General features: G+C 42.7%; 1 protein-coding gene across 2 annotated transcripts in view; it reads right to left on the bottom strand.

The window, feature by feature from the left end:
* Nucleotides 1–12204, bottom strand: part of RFTN2 (raftlin family member 2) — an 82329-nt gene that overhangs the window by 58435 nt on the left and 11690 nt on the right. The window lies entirely within an intron of this gene.

The following is a 12204-nucleotide window of genomic DNA, read 5'->3' as shown; positions in this document are numbered from 1 at the left end:
AAAAACTTGACAGTCTGAGGTCACTTAAAGAGCTTTCCACACTTCATTGGCCCAAATTGATAATGAAAATCATTCCCTCCACTGTATTGTTTCAGTACATGGTTTTCAAAAGTGGGGTTATTTACCATGTTAAAAACTATCACCAAGAAGGTACCTAGAACAGAATAACACTGGTGCTTAAAGAGGACCCTGTTCAGGTAGAGAATGTAATTCTAAGGAACACCCTATTCTCTGGATATGTAAGAGAAATTTTGTTTTGATGGAATAAATCCAGCTTTTCTGATCTAATCTACAGTCTCCTGCCCTCTTGATAAAGTAATGTTAGTTCTTGAAACAATACAAAATAAATTTTAATGCATGAAACACACAAACTCACAAAGGGAGCTTCAGGAGGATTACAAACTGAGAAAGACAATTTATAAAGGAAAAAATATTGTACATCAGTACTAATAAACATATCTTACCAAACTTATGTAAAGATCAAGTTTGTTTTGGCCCCAGTGCTCTATGCTAATTATTTAACTGTCACATGCGTAAACGTTCTCCTACCTTGATGTCTCTGTCTTTGATAAATAGCACTCAGCATAGCCATGACAATTACAGTAAGTGCTTAAGAAATACTTAAAAACTAACTGAGCCCTGCCTGGTGGTGCAGTGGATAGAACATCATCCAGGAGAGCTGAGGTCATGGGTTCCATCTCAGGGTGGCTGGCTCGACCAAGGTCCCTGGTTGGATCCCTGATCAGGGCACATATGAGAAGCAATTAATGGCACAATTAAGTGGAATAATGAGTTGATGCTTCTCTCTTTCTTTTTCTCTCCCTTCCTCTCTCTCTCTCAAAACAACAACAACAACACAAAACCCCCAAAACAAAAAACAAAACAACCTGAGTAAAACATTGGATGTAACCTTTACATATTTTATTATTATTATTATTATTATTACTATTATTATTTTAGTGAGAGGAAGGGAGGCCGAGACAGATTCCCACAAGTGCCCAGACTAGGATCCACCCAGCAAGTCCAGTAGGGGGTGATGCTCTGCCCATCTAGGGCTGTTGCTCCATTGCAACGGGGAACCATTTTTTTTAGTGCCTGAGGTGGAGGCCATGGAGTCATCCTCAGGCCAACTTGCTCGAGCCAATCGAGCCATGCGTGCGGGAGGAGAGGGGAGAGAGAGAGAAGCAAGAGGGGGAGAGGTGGAGAAGCAGATGGTTGCTCCTCCTGTATCCCCTGACTGAGAATCAAACCTGGGACATCCACACATGGGCCAAGGCTCTACCACTGAGCCAACTGGCCAGGGCCAATGTTTACATATTCGATTAATAGAGCTCCAGGGTACTCATAGAGCAGGGGTTTAGAGAATAGACTCTAGGACCAGGCTGTCTGGCTCCAAAGTCCAGCTCTGCTGCTGATGTGCCTGGCAGGATACTTTTACATCCATCTGTCTCTGTTTCCTCATCTGCAAAGTGAGAAAAATAATAGAATCTACCTTAGAGTGTTGTTAGGAGGATTAAATAAATTAATATTTGTTCCTAGATGGTATCTGGTATGTAGTGAGTGCTTTGTTAGATAGGGTCAACTCTTGTTTACAGGGAAACATTATTCTCCTTAAGAGCATTAGGCTCTAGATAGAAGAAGCCACACCAAGACTGGTAGGAAGGGTGGAGACGCGGAAAGGGCTGCCCCACTCTCAGGAGTGAGTGGACTTTAAGGTCAGGAGGGACTCTCACTGCGGGGAGGGTCTCCCTGAGAAGTGTGGCCCAGAGCCCTAGCCTAGAGCCCCAGAGCCTAGAAGAGGCACCCAGATATTTGGTGGTGAAAAGGGCAGGGTTTCTGTCTGTAAGAAAGAGACTGAGCTCTCGGAGATGCCAACTCTGTCTTAAAGGGCCCCTGCAGAAAATCTCATGCTCAGCCACTTACTGGGGCTCCAGCGGGGGAGAGCTGAGAGAACTAGAGTTAGTTGCATGAGGAGAGTGTAATGTTGGAGGCCCAGGTAGAGACACTGTGGGAGATGGCCACCGGAACCCCTCTGCTGAGTCATTCTCCAGTACTGCAGTCACCATTTTTCTTGGGTGGAGCAGTGCCCACTGAGTGGCACCAGCCTACGGGGAAGCAACTGCTCCACCCTTGGGAGTATTTCCTGCTCCAGTCATGGCGACTGGGTTGTACTGAGAAGCCAGGAGGCAGAAGCAGTCAGTGACGCAGTTTTCTGGTGTTGAGGTCAGAGCTTCCCCCTGCCCCCATGCTCCAGAGTCTAAGACTGTTAATTCCACCTCACGGGAGACTCAGTGGAAACTGTCCAGAGTGTGGGCAGACCACACTTCTGGGTCTCAGAGGCCATACTCACCGGACTCCTGGTGCCACACCCTACTGAGGTCTGTGGAAAAAGTTTGGACAGACTGACACTTGGGGACAGGGGTGGAGCCACACCCACCACCCTTCCTAATCCCCAAACTGCTGCAGGCTCTAGACTCTAGCAGAGGTTTTTTCAGTGGTGGAGCCCAACAAGCAGCCAGCAAGCAAACAGAGACTGTAGGAGGCAGGACTCAGGGAACTTTCTTCCAGGACTACTGTGGTAAAACCCAGCCTAGGTGTCCAGCTTGGTATTTCTATGTGCACCTGGTCCCAGCAGAGGCAGCCACAAACTCTGGATTGCTTGTAACTCCAAGAAGTTGCTGAGGTCCACTAATGGGTGGTGTCTCCCACTGGTCTGTGCTGGGTTCCTGCCAGAGAGTACCAGGGCTGGCACATCCAGTGGCCAGCTATGGAGAGCATCGGTTCACGACCTAACAACCCTTGCTAGCATGGTATCCAAAGGAAGGACTCCACATCTGGCCCAGCTGAGGCAAATTTCATTCTCTGTAATCAGCACCAGCACAGCGGCTCATGTGCATTGAATAGGGTGGAGTTTCACAGTCAGCCAGCCCAGGTGCTGGATATCCTGCCATACTGGGCTAGATTCCACTGGGGGAAGAGAGAGAGGCTTGAAACATGGACATTTAAAGTGTAGGTCCCTGTGAGCCTAGTGTTGGATCTGGTCGAGGGGCTTAGCCACTTTCTGTGGGGGCATAGTCAGCCCCAGGAGAGGATTTTCTCAGTCTTCCTCCCTGAGACCAGGGTCTCATCAGCTGTAAGAACTTTTGCAGAGGGGACTGTCAGCCCCACTTTGACCTGAACCTGCTGATCACCTTGTTGGGGAGAAATAAAATTTGAGTATCCATCAGTGTCTGAGGGATTAGGCTCTGAAGTAGAAGCCATGTTCCCTGTACTAAACTACTGACCAAGAGACCCCTGAAATAGGGGGTCCCACTAACGTTGGATTCCCAACCTCAGCTTCCCTAACAAAACAAGCTTGCAACCTGAAGAAGGGTTAGTTGGGTGAGGTCAGTCTGGGCCCACACTATATATAGTCTTTCTACAGAAGACTCTGTGGGAAGACCAGGCAAGAGGAGGTGAAGCAGCTGAAAAATGGAGGCAAATCTTACAAAGCTTGGGGCTTTTACGGAGCTGCTGTCACCTATAAGCAGGAAGAAGCTAATCCTTATACAAAGGTTGTCCCCTCCCACACTACCCAGGCACAGAAAATGAAGACACAAACAGCAAAAAGAGCAGTGGGTTACAGACAACAGCTGACACCAACCTAAGAAGCTCTAGAACCAACACAACTGGTAGTGGGTGGCAGACAGCACCAATCTTAGACTCAGCTAGCTACACAAACTAGCTCCTTAAAGGAGGAGTCTAGCAGGTACCAGACACTGAGGAGAATAAATATGCCCAACAAAATGGACATTGCACAGTGTGTTATACACATGATCAAGGTTGATTCTTAGAGCTAGCCAGCCTAAAGGAATAACCATACCCACAAAAGGTCCAACTGCATTCAATACTCAAAGACAACAGGAAGAAAAATAGTACCCTCAAAAAGCATTCCTGGAACAAGGAAAACAGGCGGCCTGAAGGTCAGTACCACTGAGCCCATCTTCTTCATAAAGAAACTACAAAAAGTTCAAAGTCAGACAGCACTACCTAGTACACAGACAAAATGGGCAGACAGAGAAATGTGACCCAAATGAATCAACAAGAGAAATCCCCAGAAAAATAACTAAATGAAATAGAAGTAACCAAACTACCAGATGCAGAGTTTAAAATAATGATTTTAAGGATGCTCAAGGATCTTAGAGCAACAATGGATGGTCATAATGAATACCTAAATAAAGAGATAGCAAGCATCAAAAAGGACATTAAAATCATAGAAAAGAACCAGTCAGAACTGACAAATACAATATCAGAAATGAAGGTGGCACTAGAAGGAATCAGTAGCAGGCTGGGTGAAGCAGAGGATCAAATCAGCGATTTAGAAAACAAGATAAACATAAGCACAGAAGTAGAACAGCAAAACAAAAAGAGGCTCATAAAAACTGAGGAAACTCTACAGGACTGCTGTGACAACATGAAGTGAAACAACATCTGCATCATAGGATTTCCTGAAGGAGAAGAGAACAAACAAGGGATAGAGAACCTGTTTGAAAAAAATCATAGCTGAAAATTTCCCTAAATTAATGAAGGAAAAAGTCACACAAGTTCAAGAAGCACAAAGAGTCCCATTAAAAAGGAACCCAAAGAGGCCTACACCAAGACACATCATAATTAAAATGCCAAAGTTAAGAGACAAAGAAAGAATACTAAAAGCTGCAAGAGAAAAGCAGTTAATTATTTACAGAGGAGCCTCCATAAGGATGACATCCAACTTTTTTTTTTTTTTTGTATTTTTCCGAAGTGAGAAGCAAGGGGGAGGCAGACAGACAGACTCTCACATGTGCCCAACTGGGATCCAACCAGCATGTCCACCCCGGGGGTGATGCTTGGCCCCTCTTGAGCGTTGCTCCACTGCAATTGGGGCCATTCTAGCACCAAACGCAGAGGACATGGAGCCATCCTCAGTGCCTGGGCCAACTTTGCTCCTATGGAGCCTTGGCTGCAGGAGGGGAAGAGAGTGATAGAAAGGAGAGGGGGAAGGGTGGAGAAGCACATGGGCGCTTCTCTTGTTTGCCCTGGCCGAGAATCGAACCTGGGAACCACACATGCCAGGCTGATGCTCTAAAGCTGAGCCAACCAGCCAGGGCTGACATTCAACTTTTTAACAGAAACACTTGAAGCTAGAAGGGATTGGCAAGAAATATTCAAAGTGATGCAAAACAAGAACCTACAACCAAGACTACTTTACCCAGCAATGCTATCATTTAAAATTGGAGAAATAAAAAGTTTCCCAGACAAAAAAAGACTCAAGGAATACATTACAACCAAACCAGTGCTGTAAGAAATGTTAAAGGACTGCTGTAAAAAGAGCAAAGGAGAAGAATAAATCGAGAAAAGAGGAATGTAGATTTAAAGAATAAAATGGCAACAAATAAGTACATGTCAAGAATAACCTTAAATGTAAATAAATTAAATGCTCCAATCAAAAGACATAGAGTAGTTGCATGGATAAGAAAACAGGGCTCGTACATATACTGTCTACAAGAGACCCACCTCAGAACAAAAGATACACATAGATTAAAAGTGAAGGGATAGAAAAATGTATTTTATGCCCTGGCCGGTTGGCTCAGTGGTAGAGCGTCGCCCTGGCTTGCAGAAGTCCTGGGTTCGATTCCCGGCCAGGGCACACAGGAGAAGCACCCATCTGCTTCTCCCCCCTCCCCCCTCCTTCCTCTCTGTCTTTCTCTTCCCCTCCCGCAGCTGAGGCTCCATTCGAGCAAAGATGGCCGGGGCGCTGGGGATGGCTCCTTGGCCTCTGCCCCAGGCGCTAGAGTGGCTCTGGTTGCAACAGAGCGATGCCCCGGAGGGGCAGAGTATTGCCCCCTGGTGGGCAGAGCGTCGCCCCCTGGTGGGCGTGCCGGGTGGATCCGGTCGGGCGCACACGGGAGTCTGTCTGACTGTCTCTCCCCGTTTCCAGCTTCAGAAAAATACAAAAAAAAGAGAAAAGTATTTTACACAAATGGAAATGAAAAAAAAGCTTGGGTAGCCCTGGCCGGTTGGCTCAGCGGTAGAGCATTGGCCTGGCGTGCGGGGAACCCGGGTTCGATTCCTGGCCAGGGCACATAGGAGAAGCGCCCATTTGCTTCTCCACCCCCACCCCCTCCTTCCTCTCTGTCTCTCTCTTCCCCTCCCGCAGCCAAGGCTCCATTGGAGCAAAGATGGCCCGGGTGCTGGGGATGGCTCCTTGGCCTCTGCCCCAGGCGCTAGAGTGGCTCTGGTCGCAGCAAAGCAACGCCCCAGAGGGGCAGAGCATCGCCCTCTGGTGGGCAGAGCATTGCCCCTGGTGGGCGTGCTGGGTGGATCCCGGTTGGGCGCATGCAGGAGTCTGTCTGACTGTCTCTCCCCGTTTCCAGCTTCAGGAAAAAAAAAAAAAAAAAAAAAAAAAAGCGTGGGTAGCAATACTTATATCTGATAAAATAGCCTTAAAAACAAAGCTATAGTAAGAGATAAAGAAGGTCACTACATAATGATAAAGAGAGCAATCCATAAAAAGGATATAACCATTGTAAATACTTATGCACCTAATATAGGAGTACCTAAATATATAAAACAGATTCTGATGGACATAAAGGGCAAGACGACAGCAATACTATAATAGTAGGGGATATATTTTTAAATTATTATTATTATTTTTTGTATTTTTCTGATATTAGAAGCAGGGAGGCAGTCAGAAAGACTCCTGCATGCACCCAACCGGGATCCATCAAGCAAGCCCACTAGGAGGCGATGCTCTGCCCTTCTGGCTGTTGCTTCATTGCAACCAAAGCCATTCTAGTGCTTGAGGCAGAGGCCATAGAGCAATCCTCAGTGCCCGGGGCCAACTTTGCTACAATGGAGCCTTGGCTGTGGCAGGGGAAGGGAGAGAGAGGACAGAGAGGAGAAAGGGGGAAAAAGCACACTGCTCCTGTGTGCCCTGGCCGGGAATTGAACCTGGGACTTCCATACACTGGGCTGATGCTCTACCACTGAGCCAACCGGCCAGGGCCATAGTAGGGGATTTTAATGCCCCACTAACATCAATGGATAGATCTTCCAGACAAAAAATTAACAAAGAAACAGGGGCCTTAAGTGACACACTAGATCAGGGGTCCCCAAACTACAGCCCGCAGGTTGCATGCGGCCCCCTGAAGCCATATATCTGGCCCCCGCCACACTTCTGGAAGGGGCACTTCTTTCATTGGTGGTCAGTGAAATGAGCATAGTTCCCATTGAAATACTGGTCAGTTTGTTGATTTAAATTTACTTGTTCTTTATTTTAAATATTTTATTTGTTCTCGTTTTGTTTTTTTACTTTAAAATAAGATATGTGCAGTGTGCATAGGGATTTGTTCATAGTTTTTTTTATAGTCCGACCCTCCAATGGTCTGAGGGACAGTGAACTGGCCCCTGTGTAAAAAGTTTGGGGACCTCTGCACTAGATCAACTAGATTTAATTGATATCTTCAGAACCTTTCACCCCAAAGTAGCAGAATATACATTCTTTTCAAGTGCTCATGGTACATTCTGTAGGATAGACCACATGTTGGGGCACAAAAACAGTCTCAACAAATTTAAGAAGATTGAAATCATATCAAGCATTTTCTCTGATCACAATGGCATGAAACTAAAAATCAACCACAACAGAAAAACTGAAAAATACTCAAACACTTGGAAACTAAATAGCATGTTATTAAATAATGAATGAGTTAACAATAAGATCAAAGAAGAAATAAAAGATTTCTAGAAACGAATGATAATGAGCATACAACAACTCAAAATTTATGGGACACAGCAAAAGCAGTACTGAGAGGAAAGTTCATAACATTACAGACATACCTTAAGAAGCTAGAAAAGCTTAAATAAACAACTTAACCCTACAACTAAAAGAACTAGAAAAAGAACAGCAAGTAAAGCCCAGAGGTAGTAGAAGAAAGAAAATAATAAAGGTCAGAGCAGAAATAAATGACATAGAGGCTAAAGAAACAATACAGAGGATCAATGAAACCAGGAGCTGGTTCTTTGAAAAGGTAAACAAGATCGATGAACCTTTAGCCAGACTCACCAAGAAAAAAAGAGAGAGGACTCAAATAAATAAAATTTGAAATAAGAGTGGAGAAATAACAACTGACAGAACAGTAATACAAAGGATTTTAAGAAAATACTATGAAGAACTGTATACCAAAAAATTAGACAACCTAGATGAAATGGACAAATTTCTTGAAACATATAATCTTTTAAAAATCAATCTGGAAGAATCAGAAAACCTAAACCTAAACAGACTGATTACAACAAATAAGATCAATACAGTTATCAAAAACTTTGAACAAACAAAAGTCCGGGGCCTGATGGCTTCACAAGTGAATTCTATAGAATATTCAAAGAAGAACTAATTTCTATTCTTCTCAAGGTATTTCAAAAAATTCAAGAGGAAGGAAGACTCCCAAGCTCCTTTTATGAGGCGACCATTATTCTGATTTTAAAACCAGGCAAAGACAACACAAAGAAAGAAAATTATAGGCCAATATCCCTGATGAATATAGATGCTAAAATCCTCAACAAAATATTAGCAAACTGATTCCAGCAACATATGAAAAAAATTATACACCATGATCAAGTGGGATTTATTCTGGGTAGGCAAGGCTGGTACAATATTTGCAAATCAATGAATGTGATTCATCACATAAACAAAAGGAAGGATAAAAATCACATGATAATATTAATAGATGCAGAAAAAGCATTTGATAAAATCCAGCATTTATTGGCCCTGGCCGGTTGGCTCAGTGGTAGAGCGTCAGTCTGGCGTACGGGGGACCCGGGTTCGATTCCCGGCCAGGGCACATAGGAGAAGCGCCCATTTGCTTCTCCACCCCCCCTCCTTCCTCTCTGTCTCTCTCTTCCCCTCCCGCAGCCAAGGCTCCATTGGAGCAAAGATGGCCCGGGTGCTGGGGATGGCTCCTTGGCCTCTGCCCCAGGCGCTAGAGTGGCTCTGGTCACGGCAGAGCGACGCCCCGGAGAGGCAGAGCATCGCCCTCTGGTGGGCAGAGCATCGCCCCTGGTGGGCGTGCCGGGTGGATCCTGGTCGGGCGCATGCGGGAGTCTGTCTGACTGTCTCTCCCCATTTCCAGCTTCAGAAAAAAAAAATCCGGCATTTATTTATGATCAAAACTCTGAGCAAATTAGGAATACAGGGAACATACCTCAACATAATAAAGGTATTCTATGACAAACCCACAGCCAACATCATAATCAATGGGCAAAAATTAAAAGCAATCTCCTTAAGGTCAGGAACAAGGCAGGGGTGCCCCCTTTCACCACTCTTATTCAACATAGTTTTGGAAGTCCTAGCCACAGCAATCAGACAAGAAGAAGAAATAAAAGGCATTCAAATGGGAAAAGAAGAAGTAAAATGATCATTATTTGCAGATGACATGATACTGTACACAGAAAACCCTAACGTCTCAGTCAAAAAACTACTAGACCTGATAAATGAATTCAGCAAGTTGGCCGGATATAAAATTAATATTCAGAAATCAATGGCATTTTCATACACCACCAAATAAACTGTCTGAAAGAAAAATTAAGGAAACAATTCCCTTCACTATTACAACAAAAAAAATAAAGTACCTAGGAGTAAATTTAACCAAGAAAGTAAAAGACTTGTACTCAGAAAATTATAAGACATTGAAATAAGAAGTCAAGAAAGATACAAACAAGTGGAAGCATATACCGTGTTCATGGATAGGAATACTAAACATCATTAAAGTGTCTATATTACCCAAAGCAATCTATAAATTCAATGCAATTCCTATTAAAATACCAATGGCATACTTCAAAGATATAGAACACATATTCCAAAAATTTATATGGAACCAAAAAAGAACACGAATAGCCTTAGCAATCTTGAAAAGGAAGAATAAAGTGAGAGGTATCAAGTTCCTGACACTTCCTGATATCAATTTATATACTACATGACCACTGTAATCAGAGCAGCTTGGTACTGGTAGAAGAACAGGCATACAGATCAATAGAACAGAACTGAGAACCCAGAAATAAACCCATGCCTTTATGGTCAATTGATATTTGACTAAGGAGTTAAGAACATACAATGGAGTAAAGATAGTCTCTTTAATAAATGGTGTTGGGAAAATTGGATAGGTACATGCAAAAGATAAAACTAGACTTGGACACCATTCACAAAAATAAACTCAAAATGGATAAAAGACTTAAATGTAAGTCGTGAAACCATAAACATCTTGGAAGAAAACAGGCAGTAAACTCTAATATCTCTCATAGCAATATATATTTTTTATTAGTTTTAATGGGGTGACATTAATAAATCAGGGTATATATGTTTAGAGAAAACGTCTCGTTTATTTTGACATTTAATTATGTTTGCATACCCATCACCCAAAGTCAAATTGTCTTCCGTCACCTTCTATCTGGTTTTCTTTGTGCCCCTCCCCTCCCCCCACTCCCTCTCTCTCCTTCCCCCCCTCTGTAACCAACACACTCTTGTCCATGTCTCTTAGTCTCATTTTTATGTCCCACCTATGTTTGGAATCATACAGTTCTTAGTTTTTTCTGATTTACTTATTTTACTCAGTATAATGTTATCAAGTTCCATCCATGTTGTTGTAAATGATCCAATGTCATCATTTCTTATGGCTGAGTAGTATTCCATAGTATATATGTACCACATCTTTTTTATCCAATCTTCTATTGGACGACTTTTTGGTTGTTTCCATGTCTTGGCCACTGTGAACAATGCTGCAATGAACATGGGGCTGCATGTGTCTTTACGTACCAGTGTATTTGAGTTTTGGGGGTATATACCCAGTAGTGGGATTGCTGGGTCATATGGTAGTTCTATTTTAGTTTTTTGAGGTACCACCATACTTTCTTCCATAATGGTTGTACTACTTTACATTCCCACCAACAGTGGATGAGGGTTCCTTTTTCTCCACAGCCTCTCCAACACTTGTTATTACCTGTCTTGTTAATAATAGCTAATCTAACAGGTGTGAGGTGGTATCTCATTTAGTTTTGATTTGCATTTCTCTAACAACTAATAAAGATGAGCATCTTTTCATATATCTGTTGGCCATTTGTATTTCTTCCTAGGAGAAGTGTCTGTTTATGTCCTCTTCCCATTTTTTTATTGGATTGTTTGATTGTTTGTTGTTTTTATGAGTTCTTTGTATATTTTGGATATTAGGCCCTTATCTGAGCTGTTGTTTGAAAATATCATCTCCCCTTTAGTTGGCTGTCTGTTTGTTTCCTTGTCAGTTTCTCTTGCTGTGCAAAAGCTTCTTAGTCTGATGTGCTCTCATTCATTTATCTTTGCCTTCACTTCCCTTGCCTTTGGAGTCAAATTTATAAAGTGCTCTTTATAACCAAGGTCAATGAGTTTAGTACCTACATTTTCTTCTATGTAATTTATTGTTTCAAGTCTTATATTTAGGTCTTTGATCCATTTTGAATTAATTTTAGTAATTAATTAATTACAAGGGGACAAACTATACCTGAGTTTCATTCTTTTGCATGTGGCTTTCCAGTTTTCCCAGCACCATTTGTTGAAGAGGCTTTCTTTTCTCCACTATGTGTTGTTGGCTCGTAGCAATATTTTTGCTGATTTATCTCCATGGGCGAGTGAAATAAAGGACAGGATGAACAAATGGTACTATATTAAACTAAAAAGCTTTTCCACAGGAAAAGACATCATAAACAGAATAAAAAGACAACCCACACAATGGGAGAACATATTTGCCAATACGTCTGATAAGGTTAATAGCCAAAATTTATAAAGAACTAAAACTCAACACCAGATAGGTAAACAATGCAATTAAAAAATGAATAGACACTTCTCCAAAGAGGACATACAGATAGCCAATAGGCAGATGAAAAAATGTTCAACATCACTAATCAGAGAAATACAAATTAAATCCATGAGTTACCACCTCATACCTGTCACAATGGCGCTCATTATCAAAACAACACAGAATAAGTGCTGACGAGGGTGTGGAGAATCCGGTACCCTCCTGCACTGCTGGTGGGAATGCAGACTGGTGCAGCCACTGTGGAAAACAGTATGGCATTTCCTCAAAAAATTAAAAATGGAACTGCCTTTTGACCCAGCTATCCCACTTTTAGGAATATATCCTAAGAATACCAAATCGCTGATTCAAA

The sequence above is a fragment of the Saccopteryx bilineata genome, chromosome 5, assembly GCF_036850765.1.
Source record: "Saccopteryx bilineata isolate mSacBil1 chromosome 5, mSacBil1_pri_phased_curated, whole genome shotgun sequence".
Classification (NCBI taxonomy): domain Eukaryota; kingdom Metazoa; phylum Chordata; class Mammalia; order Chiroptera; family Emballonuridae; genus Saccopteryx; species Saccopteryx bilineata.
This window is presented reverse-complemented; position numbering and strand designations above follow the sequence as displayed.